General features: G+C 40.7%; 3 long non-coding RNA genes across 3 annotated transcripts; all 3 read left to right on the top strand.

Annotated features, from left to right (window-relative positions):
- The first annotated feature begins 366 nt into the window (after positions 1-366).
- On the top strand, positions 367-1,226 carry LOC116365178 (uncharacterized). The gene is made up of 3 exons (XR_004208076.1): positions 367-397; positions 629-937; positions 1,177-1,226. It is a non-coding gene; the product is annotated as an uncharacterized LOC116365178 (long non-coding RNA).
- Positions 1,227-3,141: 1,915 nt separating this feature from the next.
- On the top strand, positions 3,142-4,584 carry LOC116365180 (uncharacterized). The gene is made up of 3 exons (XR_004208077.1): positions 3,142-3,161; positions 3,287-3,562; positions 4,536-4,584. It is a non-coding gene; the product is annotated as an uncharacterized LOC116365180 (long non-coding RNA).
- Positions 4,585-5,970: 1,386 nt separating this feature from the next.
- On the top strand, positions 5,971-6,382 carry LOC116365177 (uncharacterized). The gene is made up of 3 exons (XR_004208075.1): positions 5,971-6,023; positions 6,127-6,215; positions 6,333-6,382. It is a non-coding gene; the product is annotated as an uncharacterized LOC116365177 (long non-coding RNA).
- The last annotated feature ends 15,320 nt before the right edge of the window (positions 6,383-21,702 follow it).

Below are 21,702 nucleotides of genomic sequence, written 5' to 3'. Positions count from 1 at the left end.
AGAGAGGGGAGAGAAGGGATGGGAAAGTCACAGAGCTCATTATTAAGGCCTTTCTACTGCCAATGTTTGTCTATGGAGATTGCCATGGCTGAGTGTTTGATTTTGTACATCTGTCAGGAAGGGGTGTGGCTGAAATAGAGTCCACTAATTTGAAGGGGTGTCCACATACTGTTGTATATATAGTGTATGTACACATGGGTGTTGTTGCACCATACCAACGATAAGCCTGTCTTCCCCATCACATCATGAAAGGTCATGTTGATGTTCATTTAACCTCTGTCTATCTCTTCCTCTGACTCCTCCCTTTCTCCTTTGTTTCTCTCTGTCTCTCTCTCTCTCTTTCTCCTCTCTCTCTCTTTCTCCTCAGATCTCCAGGCTCAAAGCTTCAGTCCACCAGGTAGGTAGAGTATAAATCTACAGTGATTATAGCAGTTCAATATTAGTCAACTTTATTATCCCACATGGAGAAATTCATGTGTCCATACAAACCATTCTAAACCCCAATAACAAGTAGTGTTTTATGGAACTACTAATACTTGTCAACCACAAAGCATCACTGCTGTTAGAATAACAGAATCACTGTCATCATCTGTCCTCACCACTGTGTTTTCCTCTCTGCTGTTTACAGCTGAACTCTCAGTCAGACTGGTGGATGGGACCACTTCCTGTTCTGGGACAGTGGAAGTCTTCTATGAAGGAGAGTGGTTGGGTCTATGTTCTGGGTGGTGGACAATGATGAGAGAGGTTAAGGTTTTGTGTAGAGAGATGGACTGTGGGAATCCTGTATCTGTATCTAGAGGACCTCTGGTTGAATATGGAAGAGGAGGAGTCAGACTATTTAGTTGTAGAGGAGATGAGTCTTCTATTAGACAGTGTGGCATCATAGGAGAACCTGGTGTCTGTGATGGTGAATATTATCATCATGTGACCTGTTCAGGTAAGAGACTGGTCATATTGAGAGATTTATTTATACATTATACAATATTACCATGTATCATGTTTTATGTGTTTTTATTTCATTTAAATAGAGGGAGAGATGTCAGATGTATTTAAACATTATATTTGTGTTTGTCATATTGGTTTATGGGAGATGTTCATGGGCAGATATTTGTGTTGAGTCCTTGACAGTGTCATCAACAAAACTGATTGAATGTTCAACCAACTCTTTTTCTCCAGAGTCTGTGCGGCTTGTGGATGGAGCTGGTCTCTGCTCTGGGAGAGTGGAGGTGAAGTCCAATCAGTCCTGGGCCTCAGTGTGTGAAGCTGACTTTGACTGGCAGGATGCAGAGGTAGTCTGTGGGGAGCTTGGCTGTGGGGCTCCTGCAGCTTTACAGGGGGGGCTCTATGGAGAAGGTGAGGGTCAGACCTGGGATAAAGAGTTCCAGTGTAAAGGCAAAGAGTCCCTTCTCCTGGACTGTGACACCTCAGACAGAGAGAACAACACCTGCCTACCTGGTAATGCTGTTGGACTCACCTGCTCAGGTAAGAAACAGTTTGTTACTCAATCAACATTGTTTCTCTACTGGAGTGAAGAATATGAGAGACAATATAGGTGTGTTTTAGTGAGAAAATAGTAAGATTACTGTCTCTCTCTTTTCTTTTCTCAGAGCCTGATGATGTGAGGCTGGTGGGAGGAGGCAGTCGCTGTGCTGGTGGAGTGGAGTGGTACGACCAGGGAGAGTGGAGGACTGTGGGAACTCTCTCTGACGTGATGTCTATAGCTGTAGTAGTGTGTAGACAGCTGGGTTGTGGCTCCACTGTTTCAGTACTTCCTGGAAACACCCCTAGAGGGTTTAGAGTTTCCTGTTCTGGGTCTGAATCTTCACTGAGGGAGTGTATAAGAATGAATGATCTCCGTCCTGGACTCACAGTGATCTGCTCAGGTAATTACAAGATACTCTATATGGCCAATAGTATGTGGACATTAGTTGGTTCGGCTAGTTCAGCCACACCTGACAGGTGTATCAAATTGAGCACATGGCCATGCAATCTCCATAGACAAACATCAGCAGTAAAATGTTCTTACTGAAGATGTCAGTGAATTTCAATGTGGAACATCTCGGAGCAACAACGGCTCAGCCGTGAAGTGGTAGACAACACAAGCTCACAGAAAGGACCGCCGAGTGTTGAACCACGTAGAGCGTAAAATAATCCTCTGTTGTAAAACTCACTGCTGAGTTCCACATACTTTAGTCCATGTATTATATCTCCTTCCTGGACTCACAGTGATCTGCTCAGGAAATATCAACATATTATAATTATATTCAACTGATTTCCTTCATTCATACAACTTCCTCTGCACCTCTCATGATGACTGTTTAGCTTGTCAGTCTGCTTTACTAAATAGATCAATCAGTCAAGTAGGAATCAAATACAACTTAAATATCCCAGAATGCTTTGTATTTGAGTGTTACCTCAGTGAACGTCTCTACTCACTACCACTGTCACAAAGAGAGAATGAGGGAGGAGGAGAGGAAGAGGGAGAGATAGGAAAGATCAAATATATTTTTATCACTGAGTTCTCACCAGTGATGTCATCATAACCAGTAACCTTTTCCACTCTTGGCCCATCCTGACCCTGACATACAGTATCAGACCTTGTAGATCAGATGTTACTGAAGTGAAGCTGCCTGATGGATGTCCAGCTGTTTATTTTCTATAAAGTGAAGTGAACTTATTCCTGTCTCCTGCCTGCATTATTCCCAACCCGATCCTGAGTGACTAAGAACCCATTTCTACCTCTTACAGTATCAAACATAGCAAACTACTATCTTTTATCCAACATATTTGGGTTTAGTCCTTGACAGTGTCATCAACAAAACTGATTGAATGTTCAACCAACTCTTTTTCTCCAGAGTCTGTGCGGCTTGTGGATGGAGATGGTCTCTGCTCTGGGAGAGTGGAGGTCAAGTCCTATCAGTCCTGGGCCTCAGTGTGTGAAGCTGACTTTGACCGGCAGGATGCAGAGGTAGTCTGTAGGGATGTTGGTTGTGGGGCTCCTGCAGCTCTACAGGGGGGGCTCTATGGAGAAGGTGAGGGTCAGACCTGGGATAAAGAGTTCCAGTGTAAAGGCAATGAGTCCCTTCTCCTGGACTGTGACACCTCAGACAGAAAACACAACACCTGCCTACCTGGTAATGCTGTTGGACTCACCTGCTCAGGTAAGAAACAGTTTGTCACTCAATCAACATTGTTTCTCACCTGGAGTGAAGAATATGAGAGACAATATAGGTGTGTTTTAGTGAGAAAATAGAAAGATTACTGTCTCTCTCTTTTCTTTTCTCAGAGCCTGATGATGTGAGGCTGGTGGGAGGAGGCAGTCGCTGTGCTGGTGGAGTGGAGTGGTACGACCAGGGAGAGTGGAGGACTGTGGGAACTCTCTCTGACGTGATGTCTATAGCTGTAGTAGTGTGTAGACAGCTGGGTTGTGGCTCCACTGTTTCAGTACTTCCTGGAAACACCACTAGAGGGTTTGGAGTTTCCTGTTCTGGGTCTGAGTCTTCACTGAGGGAGTGTTCCAGAAGTTATTATCTCCGTCCTGGACTCACAGTGATCTGCTCAGGTAATTACAAGATACACTATATGGCCAATAGTATGTGGACATTAGTTGGTTCGGCTAGTTCAGCCACACCTGACAGGTGTATCAAATTGAGCACATGGCCATGCAATCTCCATAGACAAACATCAGCAGTAAAATGTTCTTACTGAAGATGTCAGTGAATTTCAATGTGGAACATCTCGGAGCAACAACGGCTCAGCCGTGAAGTGGTAGACAACACGAGCTCACAGAAAGGACCGCCGAGAGCTGAACCACGTAGAGCGTAAAAATAATCCTCTGTTGTAAAACTCACTGCTGAGTTCCACATACTTTAGTCCATGTATTATATCTCCTTCCTGGACTCACAGTGATCTGATCAGGAAATATCAACATATTATCATTATATTCAACTGATTTCCTTCATTCATACAACTTCCTCTGCACCTCTCATGATGACTGTTTAACTTGTCAGTCTGCTTTACTAAATAGATCACTCAGTCAAGTAGGAATCAAATACAACTTAAATATCCCAGAATGCTTTGTATTTGAGTGTTATCTCAGTGAACGTCTCTACTCACTACCACTGTCACAAAGAGAGAATGAGGGAGGAGGAGAGGAAGAGGGAGAGATGGGAAAGATCAAATATATTTTTATCACTGAGTTCTCACCAGTGATGTCATCATAACCAGTAACCTGTTCTACTCTTGGCCCATCCTGACCCTGACATACAGCATCAGACCTTGTAGATCAGATGTTACTGAAATGAAGCTGCCTGATGGATGTCCAGCTGTTTATTTTCTATAAAGTGAAGTGAACTTATTCCTGTCTCCTGCCTGCATTATTCCCAACCCGATCCTGAGTGACTAAGAACCCATTTCTACCTCTTACAGTATCAAACATAGCAAACTACTATCTTTTATCCAACATATTTGTGTTTAGTCCTTGACAGTGTCATCAACAAAACTGATTGAATGTTCAACCAACTATTTTTCTCCAGAGTCTGTGCGGCTTGTGGATGGAGCTGGTCTCTGCTCTGGGAGAGTGGAGGTGAAGTCCAATCAGTCCTGGGCCTCAGTGTGTGAAGCTGACTTTGACCAGCAGGATGCAGAGGTAGTCTGTAGGGATGTTGGCTGTGGGGCTCCTGCAGCTCTACAGGGGGGGCTCTATGGAGAAGGTGAGGGTCAGACCTGGGATAAAGAGTTCCAGTGTAAAGGCAAAGAGTCCCTTCTCCTGGACTGTGACATCTCAGACAGAGAGAACAACACCTGCCTACCTGGTAATGCTGTTGGACTCACCTGCTCAGGTAAGAAACAGTTTGTCACTCAATCAACATTGTTTCTCACCTGGAGTGAAGAATATGAGAGAGAATATAGGTGTGTTTTAGTGAGAAAATAGTAAGATTACTGTCTCTCTCTTTTCTTTTCTCAGAGCCTGATGATGTGAGGCTGGTGGGAGGAGGCAGTCGCTGTGCTGGTGGAGTGGAGTGGTACGACCAGGGAGAGTGGAGGACTGTGGGAACTGCTGACTGGAACCAGGGGGATGTAGCTGCAGTAGTGTGTAGACAGCTGGGTTGTGGCTCCACTGTTTCAGTACCACCTGGAAACACCACTAGAGGGAATGGAGCTTCATGTTATGGGCCTGAGTCTTCACTGAGGGAGTGTAGAAGAACGTATGATCTCCTTCCTGGACTCACAGTGATCTGCTCAGGTAATAACAACATATTATAATTACATTCAACTGATTTCCTTCATTCATACAACTTCCTCTGCACCTCTCATGATGACTGTTTAACTTGTCAGTCTGCTTTACTAAATAGATCACTCAGTCAAGTAGGAATCAAATACAACTTAAATATCCCAGAATGCTTTTGTATTTGAGTGTTATCTCAGTGAACGTCTCTACTCACTACCACTGTCACATGTCATGTTATTGTCACATCTAAATGAGGAAAGTAGTTGAGGAGCTACGTTTTCTTTTTCTCTCCTCTTGTTCCAGATGTCCTGCTTCAGCCTGATATCAACATATGTTGTCTCAGTGACTGTAGACCCACTACTCATGTTGCCCTGTGAGGAAGGGTGGCTGGCACTGTTACATGCTGATGTTATTGTCATATCTATAGGAAACTAGTTGAAGAGGTTTGTCTTGTTCTCTTTTATTGTTACAGATCTCCTGGTCCAGCCTGATATCTTCCTGACTGACCCAATGGGAGGGGTCTTCAGGGGCCACCAGGGGCCTGAGATGTTCAGGGGCTACAACTTCACCATCACCTGCTCCACTCAGCCACAGTACCCAGGAGGCTCCTTCCTCCTCAAGTTCACTGGCTCCAACAGAACCCAGACCCAGCCAGCTGTCAATCACTCTGCTGCCTTCCTCTTCCCTGCTGCAGATGACTCCCACCAAGGGAACTACAGATGTGTTTATGACAATTATGTTTTCTCTCATAACTTCTCCTCTGAGAGTGAGCTCCTCTCCCTCACCATCACAGGTAACTGAACAATAACCAGACTTATAACTTTGTCATTGACAGATTTCCCACAGATCTATGTGATGATGATCAGTCCCCTCATCAAAGGTGTTTCTGTTTGCAGCCTCTCCTCTGCCAGCCTTCATCATCAGACACGTTGTAGTGCTGCTGATCCTACTGACAACAATCACCACCTCCTACCTGTACTACAAGGTAAAGACATTTACTCAGACGTTACAAGTAATTTAAACTAGAGGGAGAGGGAGAGGGAAGGAGAGAATGGAGACACTAGAGAGTAAATGTCTGACTGTTGGTGCTGTGTCTCCCTAGCCCACCAGGAGGCAGAAGAGAGTGAACAGGGTGAGCAGCATGGATCTTTATGTCAATGCCATGGAGATGGTCTCTCTGAGCTCCAGAGCTGAAGCTGGACCGGGAGAGGAGAGAGCAGCCCAGGGGACGGAGTAGGAGTAGAATGAAGCTGACCCTACATGCTGATCTTAGGTCAGTTTTGTGTTTTAAATTGATAGTCAGCAGTGGACTGGTGTTTAAAATGTGGTGACAAACCTGAAGTGGTTTTAATTGTAATAACAAGTTCAGAATTATTTTATCTTTCTAGAACCTTGGAAGAAATCTAAAAGGAGTTACTGCAACCACCATTATTCATTTAGTTTGGTTTTTACGACCAGGGAAACATGGGTTTTGGGTAACATGGGGTTTGGGTAACATGGGGTTTGGGTAACATGGGGTTTGGGTAACATGGGGTTTTGGGTAACATGGGGTTTGGGTAACATGGGGTTTTGGGTAACATGGGGTGTTGGGTAACATGGGGTTTTTGGGTAACATGGGGTTTTGGTAACATGGGGTGTTGGGTAACATGGGGTTTTTGGGTAACATGGGGTTTTGGGTAACATGGGGTTTGGGTAACATGGGGTTTGGGTAACATGGGGTTTTGGGTAACATGGGGTTTGGGTAACATGGGGTTTTGGGTAACATGGGGTTTGGGTAACATGGGGTTTTGGGTAACATGGGGTGTTGGGTAACATGGGGTTTGGGTAACATGGGGTTTTGGTAACATGGGGTGTTGGGTAACATGGGTTTTTGGGTAACATGGGGTTTTGGGTAACATGGGGTTTGGGTAACATGGGGTTTTGGGTAACATGGGGTTTGGGTAACATGGGGTTTGGGTAACATGGGGTTTGGGTAACATGGGGTTTGGGTAACATGGGGTTTGGGTAACATGGGGTTTTGGGTAACATGGGGTTTGGGTAACATGGGGTTTTGGTAACATGGGGTTTTGGGTAACATGGGGGTTTGGGTAACATGGGGTTTTGGTAACATGGGGTTTGGGTAACATGGGGTTTTGGTAACATGGGGTTTTGGGTAACATGGGGTTTTGGGTAACATGGGGTTTGGGTAACATGGGGTTTGGGTAACATGGGGTTTTGGGTAACATGGGGTTTGGGTAACATGGGGTTTTGGTAACATGGGGTTTTGGGTAACATGGGGTTTGGGTAACATGGGGTTTTGGTAACATGGGGTTTGGGTAACATGGGGTTTTGGTAACATGGGGTTTTGGTAACATGGGGTTTTGGGTAACATGGGGTTTTTATTATTTTAAGAGAGTAGCTCAATTACGTCTGTTTTTTGTTCCAGAATATATTGATTTTGTCTTTATCTTATTTAGAGTCTCTTAGATTCTTTATCTTATTTAGTGTCTCTTAGATCCTTTATCTTATTTAGTGTCTCTTAGATTCTTTATCTTATTTAGTGTCTCTTAGATTCTTCATCTTATTTAGTGTCTCTTAGATTCTTTATCTTGAAGTGTTTCCATTATTAGTCCAGGTATTATTATAATCATCTGTTCATTCTTTGTATGTTGAAACATTTTTTAATAAAGGGGTTTGTTGTTGTTTACCTCATGATGTTATTGATTATAAATGTTATGATATTGATTATGAAGTAGATTATTGTTGTGATGTTGCTCTCTAAACTGCCATGTAATCAACTGAATGCTTTTAATAAAATTACAGGCTGTCAGTCTTGTGTGATTTAATTATTAGACAGACTACAACATACAGTATGAATTAACTGAGATCAGTCTGTGTGATTCCCCTCTTGGACAGACTACAACATTCAGTATGAATTAACTGAGATCAGTCTGTGTGATTCCCCTCTTGGACAGACTACAACATACAGTATGAATTAACTGAGATCAGTCTGTGTGATTCCCCTCTTGGACAGACTACAACATACAGTATGAATTAACTGAGATCAGTCTGTGTGATTCCCCTCTTGGACAGACTACAACATACAGTATGAATTAACTGGTCATACATTTGGCAGGAGGTTAGGAAGTGCATCTCAGTTTCCACCTCATTTTGTGGGCTGTGTGCACATAGCCTGTCTTCTCTGGAGAGCCAGGTACTGACCTGTATATAGTCCTGCTATTGTTATATTACTGTTGCTCTTTAATTACGTTTTACTCTTTAATTACTTGTTACTTTCATTTCTTATTCTTATCCATATTATTTTAACTGTTTCTGGTTAGGGGCTCGTAACTAATACAATTTTGATTTGAGGTCTGCCTACGGTGGCCTTTCTCAATAGCAAGGCTATGCTCACTGAGTCTGTTCATAGTCAAAGCTTTCCATAGTGTGGGTCAGTCATAGTGGTCAGGTATTCTGCCACTGTGTTCTCTCTGTTTAGGGCTAAATTCTAGTCATTCTAGTTTGCTCTTTTTTTTATAATTATTTCCAATGTGTCAAGTAATTATCTTTTTTTCTCATGATTGGTTGGGTCTAATATGTTTGCTGTCCTGGGGCTCTGTGGGGTCTGTTTGTGAACAGAGCACCAGCTCCAGCTTGTTTAGGGGACTCTTTGTATGTCTCTCTCTGTCTGTGTCTCTCTCTCTCTCTGTGTCTCTATTATTGTCTGTATTTCTGTCTCTCTCTTTCTGTCTGTCTTATTGTCTCTCACACACAGATGAGGGGCTAATAATAACACCTGCTAATTCAAACAGAGAAACTACATACAAACAGAAAGAGAGAAGAGAAGACATCAATGTAGTTATTTATCCTCCATAGACTATGATGTATTGTTGTCCTGGTGTGTAGTTATTTATCCTCCATAGACTATGATGTATTGTTGTCCTGGTGTGTAGTTATTTATCCTCCATAGACTATGATATATTGTTGTCCTGGTGTGTAGTTATTTATCCTCCACATAGACTATGATGTATTGTTGTCCTGGTGTGTAGTTATTTATCCTCCATAGACTATGATGTATTGTTGTCCTGGTGTGTAGTTATTTATCCTCCATAGACTATGATGTATTGTTGTCCTGGTGTGTAGTTATTTATCCTCCACATAGACTATGATGTATTGTTGTCCTGGTGTGTAGTTATTTATCCTCCATAGACTATGATGTATTGTTGTCCTGGTGTGTAGTTATTTATCCTCCATAGACTATGATGTATTGTTGTCCTGGTGTGTAGGTATTTATCCTCCATAGACTATGATGTATTGTTGTCCTGGTGTGTAGTTATTTATCATCCACATAGACTGATGTATTGTTGTCCTGGTGTGTAGTTATTTATCCTCCATAGACTATGATGTGTGTGTGTGTGTGTGTGTGTGTGTGTGTGTGTGTGTGTGTGTGTGTGTGTGTGGTGATTGATGGTGATAGGTGGGTGTGCTGTGAGTGTAAATGCAGAGCCAACTACTCCATGTCTGGTCAGGGTCCAGCAGTCACCCACCAACCCTGGAGAGATACAGTCACCCACCAACCCTGGAGAGATACAGTCACCCACCAACCCTGGAGAGATACAGTCACCCACCAACCCTGGAGAGATACAGTCACCCACCAACCCTGGAGAGATACAGGTTTTGCAGGATATTGTTCCAGACCACCACCAAATATTTGATGATATATTGACTGACTGGTATGTGTTGTAGTGGTACCTGGCTGGGGAAACATCTACATACCTGGTCTCTGCCCCAATAATCTCTCCTTCCTCCCAAAGTGATGATATATTGATTGACTGGTATGTGTTGTAGTGGTACCTGGCTGGGGAAACATCTACATACCTGGTCTCTGCCCCAATAATCTCTCTTTCCTCCCAAAGTGATGATATATTGATTGACTGGTATGTGTTGTAGTGGTACCTGGCTGGGGAAACATCTACATACCTGGTCTCTGCCCCAATAATCTCTCCTTCCTCCCAAAGTGATGATATATTGATTGACTGGTATGTGTTGTAGTTGTACCTGGCTGGGGAAACATCTACATACCTGGTCTCTGCCCCAATAATCTCTCCTTCCTCCCAAAGTGTGTGCTTGTTCACCTCCCTTCATGGACAGGATTTGACAGGAATTGACAGGATTTGACAGGATTTGACAGGAATTGACAGGATTTGACAGGAATTGACAGGATTTGACAGGAATTGACAGGATTTGACAGGAATTGACAGGATTTGACAGGATTTGACAGGAATTGACAGGAATTGACAGGATTTGACAGGAATTGATTAGTATGGAAACTCATGCTATAACCTTCACCTTCACCAATCCAATGTTTTTACACTTTATGGGGAGTAGTGAACGAGTGCACACTTCAGGAAGCAGTAAATACTTTTGGGACGCACCCCTGGCCCAGGCCGGAGGATTTCCAAACTGACCACTTGGCAAAGGGAGCCTATAATTCTGCTCTACTCTGGAATATATATATATATATAATAATCCAGAATCTCTGGTGGCACAGCTAGCACTGCTATGCCTCTGCGCCAACCTTTGACCCTTGTCAAAAGGGAGCCTATTAATTCTGTGGTGCTCTATTCTGGAATATGAACTGGCGTTTGTCGCCCCCTGATGGACAGAACCTCTTAGTGATCTACCTCACTATAGAGATCTCTGCAGTTGTACCTCGCTGCACACGTACAACTATTTGAGGTTGAACTCTTATATTACTGTTCTGCTGGCAGCAGGATAATATGCTGGCAGCACAACAGTAGATTATTTTCTTCTAAATAAGAGTCCCCCTGCAAAGACGAGCACAATTTTGAGAATATCTATTATTATTGCACTGTAGTTCAATACAACTGTTTTTCACAGCATTGCACCACTTTTGAAACAAATAAATGGATAATTTGACATATTTTAATATTGTATTATTTATACCAGCATTTGTTTTTAAAGTTTCCAAACTAAATACTGGTATGTTGAAAGATTTCAATGTTTCCAAACTAAATACTGGTATGTTGAAAGATTTCAATGTTTCCAAACTAAATACTGGTATGTTGAAAGATTTCAATGTTTCCAAACTAAATACTGGTATGTTGAAAGATTTCAATGTTTCCAAACTAAATACTGGTATGTTGAAAGATTTCAATGTTTCCAAACTAAATACTGGTATGTTGAAAGATTTCAATGTTTCCAAACTAAATACTGGTATGTTGAAAGATTTCAATGTTTCCAAACTAAATACTGGTATGTTGAAAGATTTCAATGTTTCCAAACTAAATACTGGTATGTTGAAAGATTTCAATGTTTCCAAACTAAATACTGGTATGTTGAAAGATTTCAATGTTTCCAAACTAAATACTGGTATGTTGAAAGATTTCAATGTTTCCAAACTAAATACTGGTATGTTGAAAGATTTCAATGTTTCCAAACTAAATACTGGTATGTTGAAAGATTTCAATGTTTCCAAACTAAATACTGGTATGTTGAAAGATTTCAATGTTTCCAAACTAAATACTGGTATGTTGAAAGCTGTTGCGTAGGTCAGTGGTGTAGTGGTGCCTGGAGAAGTTGGTATTCAGAACTCTAATTTAGTAAAACATTTTCCAAACGGCCCAGAGAAGGAAAGACACCCTGTGTGAAAAATTATATGGGAAACAGTGATACACTCTGAATGACCTAAAATTATACATCCCATATTGGTATTTCACAGTCAGACCAACCCAAGCTGTACTGTTCAGTAGGATAATAGTAGACCAACCCAAGCTGTACTGTTCAGTAGGATAATAGTAGACCAACCCAAGCTGTTCTGTTCAGTTGGATAATAGCAGACCAACCCAAGCTGTACTGTTCAGTAGGATAATAGTAGACCAACCCAAGCTGTACTGTTCAGTAGGATAATAGTAGACCAACCCAAGCTGTTCTGTTCAGTAGGATAATAGTAGACCAACCCAAGCTGTACTGCTCAGTAGGATAATAGTAGACCAACCCAAGCTGTACTGTTCAGTAGGATAATAGTAGACCAACCCAAGCTGTACTGTTCAGTAGGATAATAGTAGACCAACCCAAGCTGTTCTGTTCAGTTGGATAATAGCAGACCAACCCAAGCTGTACTGTTCAGTAGGATAATAGTAGACCAACCCAAGCTGTACTGTTCAGTAGGATAATAGTAGACCAACCCAAGCTGTTCTGTTCAGTAGGATAATAGTAGACCAACCCAAGCTGTACTGCTCAGTAGGATAATAGTAGACCAACCCAAGCTGTACTGTTCAGTAGGATAATAGTAGACCAACCCAAGCTGTACTGTTCAGTAGGATAATAGTAGACCAACCCAAGCTGTACTGTTCAGTAGGATAATAGTAGACCAACCCAAGCTATACTGTTCAGTAGGATAATAGTAGACCAACCCAAGCTGTACTGTTCAGTAGGATAATAGTAGACCAACCCAACCTGTACTGTTCAGTAGGATAATAGTAGACCAACCCAAGCTGTACTGCTCAGTAGGATAATAGTAGACCAACCCAACCTGTACTGTTCAGTAGGATAATAGTAGACCAACCCAAGCTGTACTGTTCAGTAGGATAATAGTAGGTATTGTATTGAATATATATATATATACAGACACCTAACACTGTTGGTTGATTAGCAGGTGGACTGTAGTTTATATAGTACAGACACCTAACACTGTTGGTTGATTAGCAGGTGGACTGTAGTTTTTATAGTACAGACACCTAACACTGTTGGTTGATTAGCAGGTGGACTGTAGTTTATATAGTACAGACACCTAACACTGTTGGTTGATTAGCAGGTGGACTGTAGTTTATATAGTACAGACACCTAACACTGTTGGTTGATTAGCAGGTGGACTGTAGTTTATATAGTACAGACACCTAACACTGTTGGTTGATTAGCAGGTGGACTGTAGTTTATATAGTACAGACACCTAACACTGTTGGTTGATTAGCAGGTGGACTGTAGTTTATATAGTACAGACACCTAACACTGTTGGTTGATTAGCAGGTGGACTGTAGTTTATATAGTACAGACACCTAACACTGTTGGTTGATTAGCAGGTGGACTGTAGTTTATATAGTACAGACACCTAACACTGTTGGTTGATTAGCAGGTGGACTGTAGTTTATATAGTACAGACACCTAACACTGTTGGTTGATTAGCAGGTGGACTGTAGTTTATATAGTACAGACACCTAACACTGTTGGTTGATTAGCAGGTGGACTGTAGTTTATATAGTACAGACACCTAACACTGTTGGTTGATTAGCAGGTGGACTGTAGTTTATATAGTACAGACACCTAACACTGTTGGTTGATTAGCAGGTGGACTGTAGTTTATATAGTACAGACACCTAACACTGTTCGGTGATTAGCAGGTGGACTGTAGTTTATATAGTACAGACACCTAACACTGTTCGGTGATTAGCAGGTGGACTGTAGTTTATATAGTACAGACACCTAACACTGTTGGTTGATTAGCAGGTGGACTGTAGTTTATATAGTACAGACACCTAACACTATTGTTGGATTAGCAGTGTTTATATAGTACAGACACCTAGCACTATTGTTGGATTAGCAGTGTTTATATAGTACAGACACCTAGCACTATTGTTGGATTAGCAGTGTTTATATAGTACAGACACCTACACTATTGTTGGATTAGCAGTGTTTCTATAGTACAGACACCTAGCACTATTGTAGGATTAGCAGTGTTTATATGGTACAGACGCTATTGTTGTATTAGCAGTGTTTATATAGTACAGACACCTAGCACTATTGTTGGATTAGCAGTGTTTATACAGTACAGACACCTAGCACTATTGTTGGATTAGCAGTGTTTATATAGTACAGACACCTAGCACTATTGTTGGATTAGCAGTGTTTATATAGTACAGACACCTACACTATTGTTGGATTAGCAGTGTTTATATAGTACAGACACCTAGCACTATTGTTGGATTAGCAGTGTTTATATAGTACAGACACCTACACTATTGTTGGATTAGCAGTGTTTATATAGTATAGACACCTAGCACTATTGTTGGATTAGCAGTGTTTATATAGTATAGACACCTAGCACTATTGTTGGATTAGCAGTGTTTATATAGTATAGACACCTAGCACTATTGTTGGATTAGCAGTGTTTATATAGTACAGACACCTAGCACTATTGTTGGATTAGCAGTGTTTATATAGTACAGACACCTAGCACTATTGTTGGATTAGCAGTGTTTATATAGTACAGACACCTAGCACTATTGTTGGATTAGCAGTGTTTATATAGTACAGACACCTAGCACTATTGTTGGATTAGCAGTGTTTATATAGTACAGAAATCTTATGTTTATTTGACTCTGATGATAAAGAAATATATTCCTGTAAAGGTCTGTGTTAAATATTTAGGAATACATCTGTCAAAAACCACTTAGTCAGACAACACATGAATTTCTCTCCTAAAATTAAGAAAACCAAAAATATATGTAATAATTGTCTCCAAAGAGATGTTTCTATACTTGGGAGAGTACTTCTGTCCAAGGCAGAGGGACTGTCTGGTTTTGTGTACCCCTCATTATCTTTATGTGTAAATCCTGCTACTTGTAAAGAGATCAACAAGACCTTTCTTGACTTCATCTGGAAAAATAAATCTCACAAACTGAAAGAGTCAGTGCTCTAATAAAAGAGATGAAGGAGGTCTGGAAGTGTTGGACTTTGTGACATAAATAACACTTTCAAGATCAACTGGTTGAAGAGATGTTTGATCAATACTGATTCAATATGGTATTTCATTCCAAATAATGTGTTTCATAAGTTGGGAGGTCTTCAATTTTTACTGAAATGTAATTATATTCCTGAAAGATTACCCGTTAAATTGGCTAGGTTTCACCAACCAGCTTTAATGGCCTGGAAAATATGTTTCCTGCACATTTTTTCCCCACATAAAGCTCTTTTGTGGAATAATTCAGACATGACTGTAAGGAATAAGTCCTTGTTCTACCCCAGCTGGCATGAGAGGAATATTGACTTTGTCCTTGATATTTTTGACAACAGAGGCAATATTCTCACATATGAACAATTTATAACATTGAAAGGGTTTCCAATACCTTTCAGAGAGTTTATTTCTGTGATCAGAGCCGTTCCCAGGGGTCTAACTACACTAATGAAAACCCATCTTATCTTTGGTAATGATCACAAAGTTTATCCAGAACTCAGAGCCGTTCCCAGGGGTCTAACTACACTAATGAAAACCCATCTTATCTTTGGTAATGATCACAAAGTTTATCCAGAACTCAGAGCCGTTCCCAGGGGTCTAACTACACTAATGAAAACTCATCTTATCTTTGGTAATGATCACAAAGTTGATCCAGAACTCAGATTGGAAGGTGTGGGTTTACTTGAGAGATCTTGTTGTAATAAATATATAAGACAAATTCTCTTTCTCAATGTTACTATTGCAATGATAACAAAACCACTGAAATGATTGTGATTTTTTAAATTCTTGTTGCCAAATACACAAACAAAAGTTCCAAAATTCTAAACCAAAATTCCAAATGTTTCTGATTGAATTTAAATATGTTATTAAAACCTTAGTGAATAACAACAAGAAAAACATTTTCCATTTTCCTGAATCATTATAGATTTTTTCAGAGTGATAACAATTTCACTAAAATAGTTAATTTTTTATTACTTCATTGATATTTTGTGTGTTTTAGTGTTTTCTAGTTGATACTGGTTCTGTTTTATATGATGTAACAATGTACATTGTTGGTCTGATTATACGTCACACTGACAGCGTCGCCTGAACCTAAAAGACGCACATCGCCATCTGCTGACTGGAGGGGAAACACAGTTGAGGAACCAAACGTTTATTTTTCATTTATTTCATTAAAGTTGATTATCATATTAAGTCGTTCAAAGAGAAGCATGTGTTGATTGATTCGTTTTTAATGAGTGACAATTTAAAACAATCTTTAGATCCACTACATATTTACATTGAACCATAGTTCTGACATGGATCATTTTGACCCCAGAGGCATATCTTTTATCACAGCCAAAATGTGGTTTATTCCATTTTTCATGACTTTGTCAATCAACTTGTTCTTAATCAATCTAAATCATGGTTTAGTGTTTCTGTATCAATATGGACAGCTACAAGATTTCTCTCCTGTGTGTGTTCTCTGGTGTATAGTCAGATGGCTAGATGGAACAAAACTCTTCCCACATTGATCACAGCTATAAGATTTCTCTCCTGTGTGTGTTCTCTGGTGTATAGTCAGATGGCTAGATGTAACAAAACTCTTCCCACATTGAACACAGCTATAAGGTTTCACTCCTGTGTGTGCTCTCAGATGTACTGTCAGCCAGCTTGAGTTATTAAACCTCTTCCCACATTGAGTACAGTTATAAGGTTTCTCTACTGTGTGTATTTTCTGGTGTGATTTTAAATCTGTTGAACTAACAACTCTTTCCGCAGTCAGAGCAGTGGTAAGGTTTCTCTCCCTTGTGTGCTCTCAAGATGTACTATCAGGCAGCTTGACTGAGTAAATATTTTCCCACATTGATCACAGTTATAAGGTTTCTCTCCAGTGTGTACTTTTAGTGATTCTGATCTTAAGTAACTCTTCCCCACAGTCAGAGAAGCAATGAGATTTATTCCCTGTGGGTCTCTGCTGGTGTTTCTTGAGGTGATGTGATCTGGAGAGACTCTTCTCTGCCTCGTTAGCATCATGATGTTGATGCTCCCCAGAGGATCCACGATAGTCACGCCTCTCTACTGTGTGAACAAGTCAGACAGATGGTTAAAGGCCCACAACAGCAGAAATCCACTGTAAAAGGTGATGCCAACAGCGTAGCCATGATGTTGTACAACAATTGACGTCTGTAATGAATGTTACAATTATTTGACAATTGTCTTGAGACAGTCAAGTGAGCAACAATAGTCATATTTAGTCTTGTTTTCACATTAGTAGTAACATCAATGATTTTAGGCTAGAAAAAAGTAAAAGTTGTTGACATCCTAAGCAGTGTGCCAGATGACTTTTGATCTTCTATATAGGCCCCTATCTGTGTTTACTAAAATTGCAACAAGGGTGATGCACATGCAATTTGGATGCAGAAACCCCTCCCTTCTAATGCAGAAACCCCTCCCTTCTAATGCAGAAACCCCTCCCTTCTAATGCAGAAACCCCTCCCTTCTAATGCAGAAACCCCTCCCTTCTAATGCAGAAACCCCTCCATTCTAATGCAGAAACCCCTCCCTTCTAATGCAGAAACCCCTCCCTTCTAATGCAGAAACCCCTCCATTCTAATGCAGAAACCCCTCCATTCTAATGCAGAAACCCCTCCATTCTAATGCAGAAACCCCTCCATTCTAATGCAGAAACCCCTCCATTCTAATGCAGAAACCCCTCCCTTCTAATGCAGAAACCCCTCCATTCTAATGCAGAAACCCCTCCATTCTAATGCAGAAACCCCTCCCTTCTAATGCAGAAACCCCTCCATTCTAATGCAGAAACCCCTCCCTTCTAATGCAGAAACCCCTCCCTTCTAATGCAGAAACCCCTCCCTTCTAATGCAGAAACCACTAGTTATGGATGTTGTATATCTGACCGGAGCAAAAAGGTGAGCAGAGATTGTAGTTTTTCCACAATGTATTCTGAATATGACAACACACTATCAGTGTAAGATCAGGATGCTACTGAAGGAAACTCACATTAATCTCTGTGTCTATTCACTAATTCACCCCCGTGGGGGAAAACTCAGGGGACTTCTCATAGGCTGACAGCAGATATAGCCTCCATTTCCAGGTTGCTTATGAGTGCATTTCACACTACTTTGGATTATAATTGTAAGGTTCATTTGAATGTCCTGATTAATATAACGTTTATGTTTTTGTCGAAAATGTACTACTTTATATTTAAAAACGACTTCAACCAGTAAAATTTTCAGACAATACCCCATAATGACATCACAATACCCCATAATGACATCGCAATACCCCATAATGACATCACAGTACCCCATAATGACATCACAGTACCCCATAATGACATCACAGTACCCCATAAAAGTGAATAAAAGTTTAGAAATGCTTGCATACCAGGGAACTTTTGGCTAAACCAACTATATCATACTATGACCAATAAGCAAACTACAAACTCAATGTACGTCACAAATAGTACAGTTAGTATGAGTATTCCAACACAGCTCAGGTCTCTGGGCTGCCATTTTGTTTCTGTTTAAAACCCAGGTTGCCCCTTTGAAAAAGCCACACAACAAACAACCAATCTGCAGTTGAAACAAGAACAAAGCTGTCATTATTTTAAACCCGTATCCGGGAGCGTAATCATAGCCTCAAGCTCATTACCATAACGCAACGTTAACTATTCATGAAAATCGCAAATGAAATGAAAGAAATATATTGACTCACAAGCTTAGCCTTTTGTTAACAACACTGTCATCTCAGATTTTCTAAATATGCTTTTCAACCATAGCTACACAAGCATTTGTGTAAGAGTATTGATAGCATAGCATAGCATTAAGCCTAGCATTCAGCAGGCAACATTTTCACAAAAACAAGAAAAGCATTCAAATAAAATCATTTACCTTTGAAGAACTTCGGATGTTTTCAATGAGGAGACTCTCAGTTAGATAGCAGATGTTCAGTTTTTCCAAAAATATTATTTGTGTAGGAGAAATCGCTCCGTTTTGTTCATCACGTTTGGCTAAGAAAAAACCCTGAAAATTCAGTCATTACAACGCCAAACTTTTTTCCAAATTAACTCCATAATATCGACAGAAACATGGCAAACGTTGTTTAGAATCAATCCTCAAGGTGTTTTTCACATATCTATTCGATGATAAATCATTTGTGGCAGTTGGGTTTCTCCTCGGAAGCAAACAGAAAAATACATGCAGCTGGAGATTACGCAATAATTGCGACGGAGTACACCAAGCGGCCACCTGGTAAATGTAGTCTCTTATGGTCAATCTTCCAATGATATGCCTACAAATACGTCACAATGCTGTCGACACTATGGGGAAACGACAGAAAGTCTAAGCTCATTCGTGACCCATACACAGCCATATAAGGACTCATTGAAACACAGCGCCTTCAAAATCTGGGGGTACTTCCTGTTTGAAATTTCATCTTGGTTTCGCCTGTAGCATCAGTTCTGTGGCACTCACAGACAATATCTTTGCAGATTTGGAAACGTCAGAGTGTTTTCTTTCCAAAGCTGTCAATTATATGCATAGTCGAGCGTCTTTTCCTGACAAAATATCGCGCTTAAAACGGGAACGTTTTTTTATCCAAAAATTAAAAGAGCGCCCCCTATATCAAAGAAGTTTAGAAATGCTTGCATACCAGGGAACTTTTGGCTAAACCAACTATATCATACTACGACCAATAAGCAAACTACAAACTCAATGTACGTCACAAATAGTACAGTTAGTATGAGTATTCCAACACAGCTCAGGTCTCTGGGCTGCCATTTTGTTTCTGTTTAAAACCCAGGTTGCCCCTTTAAAAAAGCCACACAACAAACAACCAATCTCCAGTTGAAACAATAACAAAGTTGTCATTATTTTTTTACTCCAATGTTTAGAAACAAATGTCAGATTTCCCCTTTAACACCACACACATCAGTCCTACAACTGCCTCTGTTTTTAACACAGTAACGGTACCTACAGTTGAAGTCCAAAGTTTACATACACCTTAGCCAAATACATTTAATCTCATCACAATTCCTGGCTTTTAATCCTAGTAAAAATTCCCTGTCTTGGGTCAGTTAGAATCACCACTTTATTTTAAGAATGTGAAATGTCAAAATATTGGTAGAGAGAATTATTTATTTCAGCTTTAATTTCATCAAATTCCCAGTGGGTCAGAAGTTTACATACACTCAATTAGTATTTGGTAGCATTGCCTTTAAATTGTTTAACTTGGGTCAAACGTTTCGGGTAGCCTTCCACAAGCTTCCCACAATAAGTTGGGTGAATTTTGGCCCATTCCTCCTGACAGAGCTGGTGTAACTGAGTCAGGTTTGTAGGCCTCCTTGCTCGCACACGCCTTCTCAGTTCTGCCCACACATTTTCTATACGATTGAGGTCAGGGCTTTGTGATGGCCACTCCAATACCAGCCACAATTGTACCCGAAGACAGGAAGTGCCTATTCCTCATCTCACCAAGGATAAACTTCAACTCAATCGCCAGTACTGGCGACATCGTGTGGAAGCTGTAGGCATTGTAAACTGGACGCTATCTATTTTCCCTTGCCATAGACAATACAGAGACTGGCGGAGGGATATTTTTTGTGTGTTTTTTTGTGAACAGTTTTCCTTGGGATTTTGCCTCCTACACACGTTCTGTTATAGTCACAGCCATGATGTAACCAGTTTTAGAGACTTCAGAGTGTTTTCTATCCACACATACTAATCATATGCATATACTATATTCCTGGCATGAGTAGCAGGACGCTGAAATTTTGCGCGATTTTTAACAAAAAGCTGCAAAAATTCGCAGCCTCTTTAAGAGGTTTTAAAGAATCCCACGGGGAGTCTTCAGACACGCCCCCAACATCAGTCAAATGGTGGTGAGGTCTGATCTTCCACCAGAGCCACGTAGTACTTTCCTACAAGGTTCGTTACACTGCTAGCTGGTAGGACTCCTTTGCTGGATTAGACTATAGCTGAGATCCCAATACCCATGTAAACATAGCTAAACATAGCTTACTGATAGATCAACGAGGTCAGATCCCAATACCCATGTAAACATAGCTTACTGACAGATCAATGAGGTCAGATCCAATACCCATGTATTGCGAACAGGTTGATTGTGGCGGTAGTCGTTTCGATGGAGAATAACTTTACAGTTATTTTGACCGCGGTGGTTATTGAAGTCGTGGTTTCGTGGAAGAAACCGTTGTTGTGCATCATCTTTCAACGCTCCAATACCTGATAAGGACCAAACCTGTTTAGGCTTTTTGGGAATTTAACTTCAATGAACCTGAAAGTGTTCATAGTAGAAACATCTGTTGTGTTGGTAGAATGTGGAAAGACCCACCTCATTGGTTAATATTCCCTGTAGTACAAACATCTGTTGGGTTGGTAGAATGTGTAAAGACCCACCTCATTGGTTAATATTCCCTGTAGTAGAAACATCTGTTGGGTTGGTAGAATGTGGAAAGACCCACCTCATTGGTTAATATTCCCTGTAGTAGAAACATCTGTTGGGTTGGTAGAATGTGTAAAGACCCACCTCATTGGTTAATATTCCCTGTAGTAGAAACATCTGCTGGGTTGGTAGAATGTAGAAGTAGGTTTTAAATTCATACTTATTACAAATCTGCAGTTGTCTGACTATTATATTATTATTTAATGAAAGAAATGTAAAAATTCACTTTTTGTCTGGAAATAAAATAAACATTTATCTGCGTTAACCACTCCAGTCA

This window comes from Oncorhynchus kisutch, unplaced genomic scaffold (assembly GCF_002021735.2).
Source record: "Oncorhynchus kisutch isolate 150728-3 unplaced genomic scaffold, Okis_V2 scaffold1182, whole genome shotgun sequence".
Lineage (NCBI taxonomy): Eukaryota > Metazoa > Chordata > Actinopteri > Salmoniformes > Salmonidae > Oncorhynchus > Oncorhynchus kisutch.
Note: the sequence above shows the minus strand (reverse complement) of the source record. Positions and strands in the feature narration are given on the sequence as shown.